A 14,379-nucleotide genomic window follows, 5' to 3' on the forward strand; every position below is an offset into this window, starting at 1 on the left:
AGATAGGACTGATTACTTTGCCCGAAGTCAACAACTCCAGTCAAAACTTTAGAAAGCTAATCCTCAAAATAAATAACAATAACTCCACAAAATGAAGCATGAAATTTAGTAAAGAGACAAGAGAAAACCAATGCATAACCATTCAGTTAATAATTGTGTGGCATCTGCAGTACTTACACAGGAAATTATTTTCTAAATAGTATATGATTAACTTATTCAAAAGAATCCACAAGAACAGAAAACAGAATGTAGATGCACACCATTTAAACCCTAGGTGTTCATCTCAATTATGGCTCCAGTGCTTCACTTAAACAATTCTGACAATGATACAGCAATGCAAAAAAGTAATCCAATTGAATTTTTGGAAGAACGATTTTTGTTTTTTCGATGTATTGACTGAAATTTGCTCACACCATCACATGGCTTGTCACTTTACCATCTCATAACATCATCATGAAAACTATCTGCAAGATCTTAGGACAGTACTCCTAAAAGTGAGGGCTGAGATCACAAATGGAGTTGCATGCTAAAATTTGGGGTTGAGAGGTAACCACGGCTGACTCCCAATTCCATGCCTCTCATTAGATCTTCTGCTCCCTGCCCACTTCCCATCGAGCTGTCACATCAAGGCTCAATACTTGAATTGGGGTCACAATGGGAAATGATTTGGAAAACTCTACCTGGAAGAAAACACTTTTCACGCAAGATACAGATGTGTCAGGAAGTTTACTCATCTAATTTTGCTGACCTAGAAAATGCCAAGTTTGTCCAGCAAAGCATTTAGGGCTTTTGCCCAAAACATTGATTTTACTGATGAAGGGCTTTTGCTCGAAACGTCGATTTTACTGCTCCTCAGATGCTGCCTGAACTGCTGTGCTTTTCCAGCACCTCTAATCCAGCAAAGCATTTAGTTATATTTTAAATGATCTTTTGGAAGTTGTTGTGTCTCGTCATAGTAAATGCTAGAGCTCAAAATACTGCTCTGAAATAATAATCTGCAGCACTGCCACTTGATAGCAGTCCATATGCCTGAATTGGATTTTAGATACAAGCCAAATTCCATTAGAACATTGTCAAGGCCCATGCTAAATTACAAAACTAAAAGGAACTGTGTTGCTGAAAGGGCTATCTTTGATACGATTAGACACTGTAGTGCCATAAATCTGTTCCAGTTATTTCCAGTGGATTATTAACGTTTGTTAGCAGTACACTTTCCACTAAGAGATAGAAACTTGCATGGTTCTGGAAAAAAAAAGAGAATTCCTCCCTTCGTCAGATCGCCGATTGGTTTCTATTTTTTGGTCACAGTACATGCAGTGTAATGCTTAGATACAATGGGTGGAACTGTCCCAGAAAGGAAGACGCAGCTTTCTGTATGAGCCCAAACCTAAGTGATACCAGAATACTAATATCATCCTACCCTCTGCCAGATTTCACCTGTCCTGCACTGAAAATGGGGGAAAACCTCTCCATTGCTGTTGGATAAATGATTATGACGTTCAAAACTGATTTATCTGAACTCAAAGCCAGGATGTTGTTTCCAACACATCAACAACTCCCCAGGGTAACTGAATATGGAGCTTCTTCAATGAAACTAGAGATCTGCAAAGTTTTTGATCAGTTAAACAGAATAGCAACAGCCTTAGCCAAGTCAGAGGCTAAGTAGTTTTTCTCGGAGGATGCTAACCATTGCTTTGCAGGTGATTGTCAACTTCTTGGAAGTCACTTAGCCTGTCTGGCATTTGACTTACTTTCAGCTACTTACGAACAGACTTGAAAGCATGAGAGCAGTTTCTATTGCTCAACTCTGTATATTTGAAGAAGAGCAAAAGGAGCAGCGACCCGTAACACTATCAGTACTGGCAATTTTCTCCTCAGCCCAATGCATTGTCCATTTTCTCTGCACCAAGAAAACAAGCTCCAGCTATGAGGCAGCCCAAAAGAGAGGTTTACAGGAAGGGGAGCAACTCTCTCAACATGTCTAAGCACCAGTGCCTCATAGCTAACAGCTGTAGCCTCCAGGAAGATTTCCTACTCAATGGAGTACATGGGTATGTACCTTCAATAGCTGATAGGATAGTTGTCAAAAGAGGCTAGTCCATGACCCCACCCACTACAACGCTCAGATCGTTGCCTCTCACAAGCTGTGTGCTTCCATCTGCAAGAGAAGTTTGGGTGTTCATATTGGCTTATTGCCCTTCCTTCCTCTCCCATACATATGTAAAAAGTGACTGAGGCGAAGATGCAAGATGGCAAAAGGCTGAAAGATGATTGGCTGCTCTGATAGAAATGAGTAGCGAGAGAAGAGTAACTGCAGCTGCAAGACATGTTCTCCTGAGGAATTCTTGTGAGACCATGTTGGAAAACACAACACTGCTGGATTCGGCATCTGAAATCAGTGTTATATTGCTAACCTCTAATGCAGTCTTGAAGTCTCAGATCATCTTAGTTTACTGTTCTAATATTGTAGGGACCATATTTATTCTGCTGTGATAGGTCAGTTCCGTCTACAGATGCTTGGTTGCAACTGATTATCTCTTCCTCCAGTCATAGAGTCATACAGCATGAAACAGACCCTTTGGTCCAACCAGTTCAAGCCAAACATAATCCCAAACTAAACCAGTCCCACCTGCCTGGCCCTGGCCCACATCCCTCTAAATCTTTCCTATTCATGTATCTATCCAAATGTCTTATTAACATTGTAACTGTACCTATATTGACCACTTCTTCAGAAAGTTTATTCCACACACGAATCACCCTCCGTGTAAAATATTTGCCTATGTCTTTTTTAAATTTCTCTCCTCTCACCTTAAGAATGTGCCCCATAGTCTTGAAATCCCTCATCCTAGGGAAAAGACGACTACCATTAACTCTATCTATATCTCTCAATATTTTAGAAACTTCTATCAGATCACATCTCAACCTTAAATGCTCCAGTAAAACAAGTCCCAGCATATCCAGCCTTCCTTTGTAACTCAAACCTTCCATACCTGGCAACAGTCTGGTAAATTTCTTCTGAACCCTCTCCAGCTTGATGATATCTTTCCAATAACTGGGTGAACAGAACTGGACACTGTATTCCAGAAGAGGCCTCAATTAACAATCACTGACATGAGTCACAAACGGGGAAGATGATGCATGGTAGGAAATCCTGGGTCAAGCTATGTTTTCATGGAAAATGAGCAGGCAAAGACACACAATGGTTCATTCGTAATGCAGTGACCAAGCACATATCCAATCCAAAAAATCCAACACCTTCGGATAGGCACTGCAAAGATTCACTCTCCTTTTTGATAATGACAGTCGCTTTAAACAGATGGAAAAGCCTATCTCCTGGATAAAGTAAGTATCACAAAGACGACTTTGTGCCCACTTCTTTATGCATTTATTACATGGTCCATTCCTGAAACTGGCATGTCAGAATGAAAAGAACCTATTTGTTTACAATTGGTTAGAAAGCTACCAATTCATCAATCATGAAAAAAAAATCACTGAATAAAGTCCAGTTCATCGATACAACAGGCAACTTTCTTTTTCTGAATCTTAAGACCGGGTTCGGGCAATAGTTGTCTGAAGAATTCATCAGACATTTGATTGAATCTACCAAGCCCTGTTACATATTGTACAAGACCTTAGTTTGATTCCTGAAAGAGCATGCAATGCAAAAAAATTTCAGGAAAGCACAATCTTATAGCACTTTTTATTAAACAGCTATCAATATAATTAATCGCTTTATATGCGGCTGCAAAGTGAATAAAGTGAGTAACCAAGAAAACAAGATTGGTAGAAATTTAAGTGCTGTACTTCATCAGGGACATAGGAACAGGAACAGACCAGTCAACCTGCTCCTTTCAATGTGATCATTTAATATATTTTATTCAGCCCATCTCCATGACCTGATACACTATTGCCAATTAGAAATATATCAGTCTCTCCGTTAACCACATTCAAAGACTGATCATCCACAGCCTTTAGTACCCAATTCTTTGGTAAGGAATTTCAAATGAGTTAAAAACAATTGCATCTCAGACCTAAAAGGCACCTGTTATTTTCAAATTTTGCCCCAGGATTTAGATTTCCCAATGATTTTACTTGCATCTACCCATCTGTCCCTTTATGTATTTTGTAAGTTTCAACAAGATCACCTCTTATTCTTTTGAGACTCTAGCAAAAACAGGCCTTATTTGGCCAATTGTTCTTCCTAGATAAAGAGATTAAAATATTATCCAATACAATGCAAGTAAGGATTCACTACTCCTGAATTCAAGTTCTTGAAAATTGGTGAATATTTCATAAGCCTTCCTAACAGGTGACTGCACGTTTACGTTACCCTTTAGTGACAATTCAGCAAGAACATCTAGGTCCTTTTGTACATCTAAACTTTCCAGCCTCTTACCATTTAATAAATATTTTGCACTTCTATTCCTTCTACTAAAGTGGAAAACTTCAGTTTTCCGCATTACATTCCATCTGCCATGCTCTTGTCCATTTACAACACACATTCCCACTTAGTTTTCCATAGAACACCAGGACCCAAGAACTGATCCTTGCAGTTTCCCACTAGTCACAGTCTGCACACGTAAGTGAAATAACTCTTCAGAGGCCAGCATCCCATCACCAATCACCCTTCCTTCACAAGTAGCTTTTGACATGAATGTCTCTCTCAGTGAGAGACAGTGTTAAAGGGCTTGATATCCCTCACAGTCATCCTTTACATCAGCCAGGTCTCCCTGACTGGGGCTGTTAATTTCATCCAATTAGTGAACTCGTACTGCATGAGGTCCAGTTGGTTGACCTCATTACAATCATTACATCCCTCCCCCGACACAGGGTGGTGCAATTCCACAGAGAGCCTCCTGGGGCTTTTTTTAAGACTAGGTCAGGTTCCTCCAACACAGAATCAAACACAGGGGACACGTAATGAAGTGGAGCTCGCCTCTTGCATTTGGAGCACTTGGTAGACTTTCATTCTTCTTGTTGGATACAGAACCTTCAAGATGGCTACTTCAATCATGTCCATCACTGACTCAGAAGATTCGACAATGTCTGACGGAGAGGCTGAATCAATGAGTTCCAGAAGTATTTCTAAAAGTTCTGAAAGGTAGGGCAGATTTTGCTACTACACAGTCTGCGAATTTGCACCTTTCAAACTTTTCACATGTTTATTCAAGACTGTCGAACCTATCCAAAAAGTCACTGATCTTATCTTGCGTCGATCATACTTCTTACCCATGTGGAACCATTTCCACAATTCTTGCATCAAACTTTGTACCCTGTACCAAAATTTCTCACTTGCTTGGCGGAGTCTTGGGTTCAGCATTGGATGTCTACCCATTAGCAACTCTGACGGTGCTATCCTCATAATTGAAGTGGGGTGGTTCTATAATCAAACAAGAACCATGACAACTTGGTATCTAGTGAGGCTATATAGGTTGTTCTGAACTGCAGCCTTCAAAGTTTGGACCATTCTTTTTGCCAGGCCATGAGATAATGGGTGATATGGAACTGTCCTAAAATGTCAAATATCATTCTATTTTAAGAAGTGACTGAAATCCCTGCTGGCCATTATGTGTGATCAACATTGCTGCGACTACCTACATCGCAAAAAGATGCGCGTAATTTTTCTATCATTACTCTGATGTTTGATGAATAGACTCTATGGACATCCAACCACTTTGGGCGGGCATCTATAATAAGTAAACACACTGAACATTTGAAAGGACTTGCACAGGCAACATACTACTGAGTCGAAGGTTTACCCAGCCATTCCCATGGATGTGGGGAAGCTGCTGGCAGTAACTTTTGTTGACATTATCCAACCAAAACAGCTACATTTGCATCCAAGCACAGCTACCTGGTACAATGCCTCAGTAAGATCTTCAGTTTGGAGACCCCTGGATGGCCTTGGTGGAATTCAGCTGCAAATGTGTTGCTGGTCAAAGCACAGCAGGCCAGGCAGCATCTCAGGAATAGAGAATTCGACGTTTCGAGCATAAGCTCTTATTCCTGATGAAGGGCTTATGCTCGAAACGTCGAATTCTCTATTCCTGAGATGCTGCCTGGCCTGCTGTGCTTTGACCAGCAACACATTTGCAGCTGTGATCTCCAGCATCTGCAGACCTCATTTTTTACTTGGTGGAATTCAGCCAGTATTTGACCAGGACAATCACTCTTGTTCCCCATAACAATATGCTATCTTCGACTGTAAGCTAGTCTCTCCGGGCTCAAAAAAGTTTTAATCCTCGCTATGATTGACGTTTGGTTTTCCCCATTAATACCAACTGTTTCAATTTGGAATGAATTGGATATTTCTAAGTCTAAAGTCTGATATTGGTGGCTGTGACTAATAGAATGTTGTGAGGATTCAATGTCATGACAGACTCTTCCATTAGGGGGTACCAGTGGTGATCTCTGCTAATGGAAAGTTGCTCAATCCATTCACGTTTGTCACTCAGCCTCCTGAACATTGTTCTAATTTGTAATTATAAGCACTAAATATCAAAGCCCACTGCTGAATACGGCCCAGAGCTATGGGAGGCACTGCCTTATCCTCTTTAAGCAGGCCAAGTAGGGATTCGTGATTACCATAAATTTTCACCCATAATAGTATCAGTGGAACTTTCTGAGTCCAAATATGACCGACACTCTTTCTTTCTCTATGTGTGAATTTATGCCCTGCATTAGACGAAGCCCTGGATGCGTAAGCTATTAGATGTTTTTCGCCAGTGGGCCAATTATGAGGGAATACCACTCCAGTGCCAAAGAGGGAGGCATTACACATCGATATAGATCTTTCTTGAGATCATAGTGTGCCAACATGTTAAAGGATGATAGCTGTTTCTTTATTTCATTGAATGCTTGGGCCAGTCTATAAGAACATTTCCAAAACTGATCCTTTTTACGGGGGTGATGCAATGGTGCTAGGATGGATGCCAGATTATGTATGAACTTTCCATAATAACTTACCATATCTAGAAATGACCTAAGCTCCTGGGCAGGCATGGGGACTGAGCTATCTTTGATTACCTTCAATTTACCTTCCAACAGCATTAACTCTATAGCCCAAGTCAATCATTTGGGTGGAGCAGCACCATACATTTTGCTTTCCCAGACATATACCTGCTTTGGAAAAATGACTTAGATTCATTTCAAAGTTCTCCAAGTGCTCCTTATTAGTGTTCCTTTATCAGGACATCATCTAGATAAATGGCGACCCGAGGCAGACCTTGCAAAATGTTCTCCATCATCTGCTGAAAAATTGAACAGGCTGACAATATACTGAATGGCAGTCTTGTATATTGATACAAGCCCGCGTGGACAGTATGGTGCTGGAAAAGGAGAGCAGTTGGGAGTTTCTGAGGAGGAGAATCGAAGTTTTGGGCATAAGCCCTTCATCAGGAATGAGGCTTGTGGGCTGGAGAGCTGAGGGATAAATGGGAAGGAGGTGGGGCTGGGGGGGTGCGGGGAAGGTAGCTGGGAATTTGATAGGTAGATGAAAGTGCGGTTGGAGGTGATAGATCAGAAGTGAGGGTGGAGTAGATGGATAGGAAGTAGGAAGCCGGTCAAGAGAGCAGTGCCAAGTTGGAGGCTTGGGATAGGGAAAATGTTGGGGGCGGGCGGGAGAAGAGGAGGGGAAATGAGAAACTGCTGAAATGATCCCATGCAGTTGCAGGATCCTAAGGCGGAAGATGAGGCGTTCTTCCTCCAGGTGTCAGGTGGTAAGGGTTAGGCAATGGAGCCAGCCCATGATCTGCACGTCCTTGGTGGAGTGGTAGGGGGGAGTTAAAATATTCAGCCATGGGGCTGTGGGGTTGGTTGGTGCAAGTATCCCAGAGATGTTCTCTGAAATGATCCACAAGTTGGCATCCTGTCTCTCCGATGTAGAGGAGGTAACATCGGGTGCAACAGATACAGTAGATACCGTGCATGGAAGTACAGCTAAATGTCTGTTGGATGTGGCAAGATTCTTTGGGGCCTTGGACAAAGGTAAGCGGTGGGAAGGTTTGGGCACTGGTTGTGCACTTCCTGTGGAGGAGGGGGGTAGGCTGGCGGGGGAGATGGATCTGACAAAGGAGTTGAGGAGGGAATGGTCTCTCCGGAATGCAGATAGGGATGGGGAGGGAAATATATCCCTGGTGGTGGGGTATATTTGCAGGTGGCGGAAGATGATGTAATGTATGTGGCGGTTGGTGGAATGGACTGGGGGTTCTGTCTCTGCTGCAATTGGAGGGGTGGAGTTCAAGGATGGAGGAGTGGGAAGTGGAGGAGATGCACTGGAGGGCATCGTTGACCATGTGGGAGGGACAAGTGCAGTCTTTGAAGGAGGCAGCCATCTGGGATGTTCTATCGTGGAATTGGTCCTCCTGGGAGCAGATCCGGAGGACGAATTGGGAATAAGGGATAGCATTTTTACAGGAGGTAGAGTGGGAGGAGGTGTAGTCCAGGTAGCTGTTGGAATCGGTGGGTTTTTAGTAAATGTCCGTGTTAAGTTGGTAACCAGAGATGGAGGAGATGGGGAGGGAAATGTCTGAGATGATCCAGGTGAATGGTACTGGTGAAGTTGATGAACTGTTCAACCTCCTCGTGGGAGCACAAGGTAACACAGATACAGTCATCAATGTAATGGAGAAAAAGGTGGGGAGCGGTGGTGGTGTTATTGAGGAAGATGGACTGTTCCACAAACCCAGAGAACAGGCAGGCATAGCAGAACCAGCTGCCTTTCACAAAACTGGAATTGATGTTGTACATTAATCTGCAAAAGGGTCCACAGTGTAGGTTTGTAGCCAAACTGAAGTCTTGCACAAACTTAAGGGCTGGAGTCCAGAACAAATTTAATTAAAAACTGGTTCAGTGATCACTGACACAGCCGCATTAGTATTGACCTCCATTTTAAGCACTTAACCAAACTTTTATCTTGATCAGTTCTGATTTAGATGTCACTAAACAATTTAGCTGTTCCAAACCAGATGCAAGTCAGGTTTCCATTATATGAACTCTCCTTGAAGCCCTCCTGAATACAGGCTCACGAACTATTGTACCGCATTTAACTCTAGTAGGGCTCTGTTGCTGTCCTGAATCTGCGTATCGACAACAATTACAATGTCTTACTGGGCAGGATCCTGAAGAAAATTGTAACCATTTGGCTGAGACTAGGCTTAGTTTTGAGGTTGTGCTGTAGGCTGACCTAAAATTACGTAGGTAAAAACAATGACTGCAGATGCTGGAAACCAGATTCAGGATCAGTGGTGCTGGAAGAGCACAGCAGTTCAGGCAGCATCCGAGGAGCAGCAAAATCAACGTTTCGAGCAAAAGCCCTTCATCAGGAATAAAGGCAGAGAGCCTGAAGCATGGAGAGATAAGCTAGAGGAGGGTGGGGGTGGAGAGAAAGTAGCATAGAGTACAATAGGTGAGTGAGGGAGGGGATGAAGGTGATAGGTCAAGGATGAGAGGGTGGAGTGGATAGATGGAAAAGGAGATAGGCAGGTAGGACAAGTCCGGACAAGTCATGGGGACAGTGCTGAGCTGGAAGTTTGGAACTAGGGGGAGGTGGGGAAGGGGACATGAGGAAACTGTTGAAGTCCACATTGATGCCCTAAGGTTGAAGTGTTCCGAGGCGGAAGACGAGGCGTTCTTCCTCCAGGCGTCTGGTGGTGAGGGAGCGGCGAAGGAGGCCCAGGACCTCCATGTCCTCAGCAGAGTGGGAGGGGGAGTTGAAATGTTAGGCCACAGGGCGTTGTGGTTGATTGGTGTGGGTGTCCCGGAGATGTTCCCTAAAGTGGTCTGCTAGGAGGCATTCAGTCTCCCAATGTAGAGGAGACCTCATCGGGAGCAACGGATACAATAAATGATATGGGGGGATGTGCAGGTAAAACTTTGATGGATGTGGAAGGCTCCTTTTGGGCCTTGGATGGAGGTGAGGGAGATGGTGTGGGTGCAGGTTTGCAATTCCTGCGGTGGCAGGGGAAGATGCCAGGATGGGAGGGTGGGTTGTAGGGGGGCGTGGACCTGACCAGGTAGTCACGGAGGGAACGGTCTTTGCGGAAGACGGAAAGGGGTAGGGAGGGAAATATCTCCCTGGTGGTGGGGTCTTTTTGGAGATGACCTAGAATTACTTTTATCAGGATATTTCTTGAGTGAAAAAGTGTGTTAATGTAAAAGCACAGCCAGTCAGGCCGCATCTGAGGTGCACAGGAATTGACATTTTGGGCATAAGCCCTTATCAGGAATGAATAATCCTGAAACATTGATTCTCCTGCTCCTCAGATGCTGCCTGACCGACTGTGCTTTTCCAGAAACACACTTTTTGACTCTGATCTCCAGCATCTGCAGTCCTCACTTTCTCATATTTCCTGGGTGAGGCTATGCAGTTACCTGTGTTAAAGTAAAGCTTCGGGTAAAAAAATGAGGTCTGCAGATGCTGGAGATCACAGTTGAAAATGTGTTGCTGGTTAAAACACAGCAGGTCAGGCAGCATCCAAGGAATAGGAAATTCGACGTTTCGGGCATAAGACCTTCATCAGGAACCATCAGGGCTTATGCCCGAAACGTCGAATTTCCTTTTCCTTGGATGCTGCCTGACCTGCTGTGCTTTAACCAGCAACACATTTTCAACTTAAAGTAAAGCTTGCCAAGCTCAAACAGACCGGTGAGGGTGTCCAAAACCATTGGAATATCTTGCTACTCTCATGCTTTAACTGCCGCATTTTCCAATGATAAAGCCAGTTGGAGCACAAGTTTAAAGTCCATTGAGCTTCAGCCAGTGTTTCTGCATATTCATATCATTAATGCTGCATACTAAATGGTCTCTAGACATCTCTGAAGGTTTAAAGCAAATTCACATGCTTCTGTCACTCATCTTAAGCTAGTCAAAAACCCTGATACGAATGTTCCTGGTTCTTGAATTGTTGAGTAAAAATGACAATGTCTCAGAGTTAAAGGAGGCTGGGGTCATAATATTCCTTAACTATGTCAATCAATTCTTGATAGATTGTAGTACTGGTGCCTCAGGAAAAGTTAAGGCTCCTAATGACAGAAATAGCTGCAGCTCCACAGGCTGTCAGGAAAATCGTTCTTTCTTTCATCTGCAACAATATCATTTGTCCTGGAAATATAACTTTTCATTTACATACAGGGCTTAGTCCTTCACTGTAAGGTCGAATGAGTGAAGCTTCTCTAACAGTGGCATAGTCTTTGACAATAGAATTGCCTCTAACTAATGCAGGCATTCAGGGGCTTAATGTCCTCAAAATGTAACTTTTTATGTCAGCCAGGTCTCCCTGTTTGGGGCTGTTAATCTGGCCCAACTGGGGAATTTATATTCTATGATGCTCAGGTGGTGGACCTCGTTACAATTACTAAAATGAGAATGCCTACATTATTCCTATACTGCTTTTCCTCATAACTTTTTCATTTTGCTAAAAACTGTTTGCCAAGTATTCTTCTGTATCATTTTTTTTCAAACTGACTTAAAAATATGGCACAACTGAGACTTAAATAAGGCGATCATTTGATCAATGCACATGCTCACAGAAAGAATGAATGATATTAGAATGTGGACCTAAACAAGAAGGTCACAGAGATCAAACATGACTGCATGTGTAATCTGAATGCCAAAACAAAACTATATTGACCAGAAGAACCACCAGAGAAAGTGGAAACAAGCTAAATCAAAGATCTATTTCTCCTGCAGTTGCATGCATAAGGAAGTTCACAAATTTGAGGGAAAAAGGAAAGATAAACCCCATACTCCTAAGGTATAGAATCTGAAAAGAGCTGGTAATGCAGACAGATGGAACTGAATGAAAGGAATCACACAGCCAATCTTCACTTTTGAGGAAATTCTGATTTTTCACAGGTCTGTTTTGTTTATAATGTTGTTTACATAGCTATAAATCCAACAGCAAACAGAATTATAACAACAGCCTTTAAATCAGCTTTGTTAGATCTTTTTGGGCCTATATTTCAGTCAATTAATACGCTGGATTGCTCATTTGAACCAAAGAGAATACAGTGATATACATTCAAATTCATGCATGAATACATAATTTCACAAAATTTCAATATTTACTGTTTACAACTGGACTATGCAGTTATTGTAACTTCACATTACTGAGATCAAATTAAATAACCCCAAATTCCAGCATGTGGATCACAATATGCAAATAATCCATACACTTGCACAAAGTATAGGCAGGCATGTCACGTTTATGCTATCTACTAATTAGCACACATGAACAGGGGCACCAAAAGTGCTGCGTTCTCAAATATATTTTGTACTTTGTAAACAAATTTGTTAATGAAACAACAGGAGTAGAGCAAATTGTGAGGAAGTTACAAAGAGTCTATAAAAGGATAGAGGTAGGTTAAGCAAGTGGTCAAAAACTTGACAGAAGGAATATCATTTGAGAAGTTACAGGAGATTGCCAATTTTGGCCCGAACAGAAAAGTAAATTATTATTTAAATATAGAGAAAATACAGAATACTGAGACTTCAAAGTCCTCGTACATGAATTACAAAATATCGTCATGCAGGTACAATGAGTAATCAAAGAGGCGATGGAACACTGACCTTCATTGCAAAGAGTTAGAATATAGAAGTAGCTAAGTCTTGACACAATTGTAAAGGGCATTAGTAAGACCACACCTACTGTACTGGGTACAGTGTCAATCCGAACTTAAGTAGGACCACCGCTCCGTTGCATTGGAAAAAGCTCATAAATGGCTCAGTAGGCTAATCCTAGGAAGTGATGATTTTACTTGGAGGAATATTTGTGCAGGTTGGGCCTATGCCTTCTGGAATTTGGAAGAATGGGAGGAGATCTTATTGATCCATAAAATTTTGAGGATGTTTACCTCAAAGGAATCTAGAACTAGGGGGACACTATTTCTTTCAAAAGAAGGGGTCTCCAATTTGAGAGAGAAGTGAGGAGTTGTTTCTCCTCCCAGAAGATTGTTACTGTTTCCCAGTGAATAGGGCAGATTGGGTTATTGAATATTTCAAGGCTAAGTCAAACAAGTCTTTGCCTGATCAGCGAATTAAGACATGTAGGAAAATGGGCAACAATAAGATCAGCCTTGAACTTACTGAATTGCTGCAACAGGCTTGCGTGACTGAGTGGCCTGTTTCTACTGATATTTACATTTTATTTCCTAACACCTTTACAGTTTAAAGTTAACCTGAATTCCCGAAAGGATATGATAGCTGCAGCAGGTGGCTTTGAGTCTGTGTAATATTAACCTATTCTGGAAAACAATGACAAATGCAAATGAGAAAGGCAGTGAGCAAAAAGTGGTCTGCAAACCAGGGCATTGAGCAAAGGTGGCACAGAGGCAAGCTTATGCTGGAGCAATATCGAGCACAGCTCCACTGCAGGAAATTTAAAGGTGAATCAGGATTGCAGTTACAAATAGGACAGCCCTCTTTCCTATTAGACTGAGAGTTTTTTTCACCTTATGCTGATCTTTTGATGCTTCTCAGGAGATCCACTATTCAAAGAAGGGGTCTCCAATTTAAGAGAGAAATGAGGAGCAGTTTCTTCTCCCAGAAGATTGTTACTGTGAATAGGGCAGGTTGGGTTATTGAATATTTCAAGGCTGAGTCAAACAAATCATTGCCTGAAGAAAACAGTTGACTAACGAGGTGTTCAACACATTGGCTTTTACTTTCTGTAAGCCTTCTTCTCAGCTAAGTGAGCCATTTGTTTCTGCTTGCCCCTTCCAAACAGTCAGACTCCAGGGTTCACACCCTGCCAAGTTTCAAGCACCTGTTAAAGCTGATATCATGATAGGTCAGCACCATAACAGTTGGAATACTTTCTGACTAGAGCAATGTTTGACCTAGTGGGACACAACATTCCCCCCACCATCCTCCAACCTCAACCCTATGCCAATCAAGTTGTGATAATTGGATATAACTGCTTTCTCTCATTTTGTGTTAGACTGTGGAATATTTTCATTAACAGTCTCTAGAGAATAATAGAAAATTGTTGTTACAGAATTTTGAAATCAGATTTCAGTCGACGTTGAAATTGCTGGTGAGACTCAGATTTATTACAATCCAAAAAAAATGCCCAAATCAGGCTGGAAGTGTCACAGAAAAACTGAGGGGAGAAGGAGAACCTTATCACAAGAAAGCAACAGAATCCATCCAGTTTATAAAGTATAAAAACACAAAAGATATGTGTGTCAAGTCAGCACAAAGAGTAGGCTAGACTGCACATACAAAGATTCATTGCTGGGGAACAAAGAAACTTCACAGGCACAAGTAATACCCAGCTATTAAAACAAAGCCACAGTACCTTTAAAACTACAGGTCATTTCCAGATCTACAGAAGACAGACACATTAATAGAGGAATACAAAACTAAATGCCTACTCAGCA

The 14,379-nt window shown here is 42.0% G+C and overlaps 1 protein-coding gene across 1 annotated transcript in view; it reads right to left on the reverse strand.

Annotated features, from left to right (window-relative positions):
* The window catches only part of si:ch211-1e14.1 (UPF0606 protein KIAA1549), a 257,773-nt gene that overhangs the window by 132,645 nt on the left and 110,749 nt on the right, over positions 1–14,379 (reverse strand). The gene's annotated exons all lie outside the window — the stretch shown is intronic.

This window comes from Hemiscyllium ocellatum, chromosome 19 (genome assembly GCF_020745735.1).
Source record: "Hemiscyllium ocellatum isolate sHemOce1 chromosome 19, sHemOce1.pat.X.cur, whole genome shotgun sequence".
NCBI lineage: Eukaryota > Metazoa > Chordata > Chondrichthyes > Orectolobiformes > Hemiscylliidae > Hemiscyllium > Hemiscyllium ocellatum.